Genomic DNA, 2,766 nt, shown 5'->3' with positions numbered 1-2,766 from the left:
AGAGGAGGAAAGTTGGGGGCGACCGGGCCTGCAGGGAAGGACCCAGGCCCGCAGGGGAGAGCAGTTGTGGGGGACCAGGCCTGCAGGAGAGGGCAGTTAGGGGTGACCAGGCCTGCAGGGGAGGGCAGTTAGGGGTGACCAGGCCTGCAGGGGAGGGCAGTTAGGGGTGACCAGGCCTGCAGGGGAGGGTAGTTAGGGGCAAACAGGCTGGCAGAGGAGCAGTTAGGCATCAATCAGGCTGGCAGGGGAGTGGTTAGGGGGTGATCAGGCTGGCAGGCAGAAGTGGTTAGGGGCAATCAGGAAGGCAGGCAGGCGAGCAGTTGGGAGCCAGCAGTCCTGGATTGTGAGAGGGATGTCCAACTGCCTGTTTGGATCGGGCCTAAAGAGGCAGTCGGACATCCCCTGAGGGATCCCAGATTGGAGAGGGTGCAGGCTGGTCTGAGGGACACACCCCCTCGTGCACGAATTTTATGCACCGGGCCTCTAGTAGACACATAAAAGAAAGGAATATCTACTGATCAGTTTTTATGAGCCAGGCATTATGCTAAGTACTTCACATGCATTCTCAGCAAAATATCCCTATAGAAAGTAGTGGTTAGGGGAGCGGAAGCCAAGCAGCGGGCGACGGGGCAGAGCCAGAGCCAAGGAGCTGCTGCCTGGGATAGGAAGGGCCGGTGCCCCTGGCCCACAGCGATGTCCGGCTATGCGCGCCAACCGAGCATCTCCCTGCTGTCCCGGCCCGCAGCCTCATCATTCTGGACGGTGAGCTGGTGGCCAGAGGGTGGGTTGGGGGAGGGCAGCCAGGCGGACGCCCTGGGCTCCAGGCCTCCATCCGGGGCGGGCGGGTGCCGCCGCTGGCCCTACCGAGGACCCGGTCCTGGGGAGCGGCCCCAGGCGCAGCGTGGAGCGGCCAAGTCGCTCTCATTGTTGTTCCAGCTGCAGTGTTCTCTGAGCACCGGGCTGGTCTCCCCCAGCTAGACTGTGAGCGCCCCGCGGCAGGGACCTGGACCCCCACTTCTTCGGCATTGGGCCGACGTTTATGTGCTATGTGCCCAGCCCCGTGCTGCTTCCGTGGGAGACACAGATTTTATCCACGGAAAGGGGAAGGGCACTAAGCCAGGCCCACCAGGAGCCCAGGAGATACACTTTGGAGATGAGAAGCTTGCGGACCTGGAAGAGGCAAACCCATTCTCCTTTAAAGAGTTTCTGAAAACCAAGAACCTCAGCCTGCTGAAGGAGGACGCGGCCAACAGCAGGCTCCACGCGCAGCCCGTGGGCTTCGGCCTGGAGTTCCAGCACCCGTTTTTCCAGGACCCAACGGGGGCTGGCGACCTCCTAGATGAGGACGAGGATGAGGATGGGTGGAATGGCGCCTACCTGCCGTCCGCAGTGGAGCAGACCCACTCGAGGGTCTCAGCCAGCGCGTCGCCCTGCAGCGCGTACATCTCCTTCTGCTCCAGCCCGTGGGAGCTGGCAGGGCCTGAGTCCCTGCCCCCGTGGACACTGAGTGACTCCGACTCCTGGGTCTCTCCCGTGGCGCGTCCCAGTGCAGACTTTGCCGCCACGGAGAGTGTCTGGGGGACAGGCACCTTCGGACGCTGCAGATCAGCTACGAAGCACTGAAAGACGAGAACTCGAAGCTCAGGAGGAAGCTGACGGAGGTGCAGAGCTTCTCGGAGACGCAAACCGAGATGGTGAGGACGCTGGAGCGGAAGTTAGAAGCAAAAATGATCAAGGAGGAGAGTGACTACCACGACCTGGAATCCGTGGTCCAGCAGGTGGAGCAGAACCTGGAGCTGATGACCAAACGTGCGGTAAAGGCGGAAAGTCACGTCATGAAACTGAAACAAGACATAAGCTTGCTCCAGGCCCAGGTCTCCATCATCAAGAGGGAGAATGAGGCCCTGCGCTCGGGCCAGGGCGCCAGCCTGACGGTGGTGAAGCAGAACACGGACGTGGCCCTGCAGAATCTGCGCATGGTCATGAGCAACGCGCACACCTCCATCAAGCAGCTGGTTTCCGGAGCCGAAACACTGAACCTTGTTGCTGACATCCTTAAATCCATAGACAGAATCTCTGAAATCAAGGAGGTCAGGGAGGAGGAGTCTTGAGAAGCTTCTAGCTCGCAGCTCTGTTTACATCCTGCAGTCACTGCTCCCCGGATGTGAAATGCCATTGTGTCTTTAAATACGCAGTCTTCCCAGTGAAGCTGTTTATCGCAAGATGCTACTTTCGTGACTGAGAACAGTATTACTAGCTCCGCGGCGAGGAGCAGTGGAGCTGGTGAGCGTCCCGAGGTTTCTGTCCATGCAGCCCTTGCTCCCGGGTGAATCCCTGCAGTAAGACATGACCCACTGGAAGACGTGTTTCTAAAAGCCACCGATGGTTCTAAGTGCTGAGCATGGGAACAGCAGTGCTGTGACACGAGTCTTCCATTCTTATTCCAGAACACTCACTCTAAGGTAAGTTCGATCGATTGTCACTGATTTCACAAGTGAAGGAAAACACCAAATGAGCCGAAATCAAATGATTGCCGTGGACGGGGCCTCGTGCCTTTCCGCCTTTGCTCAGTGCCCCTCTGGCTCAGTCCACGCCGGCAGCGTTCACAGGGGCGGCCCTGCAACTGGCGGCCTGAGTGTGGGCACCCCATGTGGTTGGATGCTGCTGTCCTCCTGTAGGGACCAAGGTTGGCACGGATTCTACACTGTGAAGCCATCGAAACGCACCTCTTTAGGGGGCCTCGGGTTTGGAAAAATGTTTTGGATG

General features: G+C 59.1%; 1 pseudogene across 1 annotated transcript; it reads left to right on the top strand.

The window, feature by feature from the left end:
- Window positions 1–693: 693 nt before the first annotated feature.
- On the top strand, window positions 694–2,111 carry LOC308253855 (endosome-associated-trafficking regulator 1-like; annotated as a pseudogene). The gene is made up of 2 exons: window positions 694–762; window positions 937–2,111. The product of its transcript is annotated as an endosome-associated-trafficking regulator 1-like (transcript).
- The last annotated feature ends 655 nt before the right edge of the window (window positions 2,112–2,766 follow it).

The sequence above is a fragment of the Plecotus auritus genome (genome assembly GCF_963455305.1).
Source record: "Plecotus auritus genome assembly, chromosome: 7".
NCBI classification, from domain to species: Eukaryota; Metazoa; Chordata; class Mammalia; order Chiroptera; family Vespertilionidae; genus Plecotus; species Plecotus auritus.
Note: the sequence above shows the minus strand (reverse complement) of the source record. Positions and strands in the feature narration are given on the sequence as shown.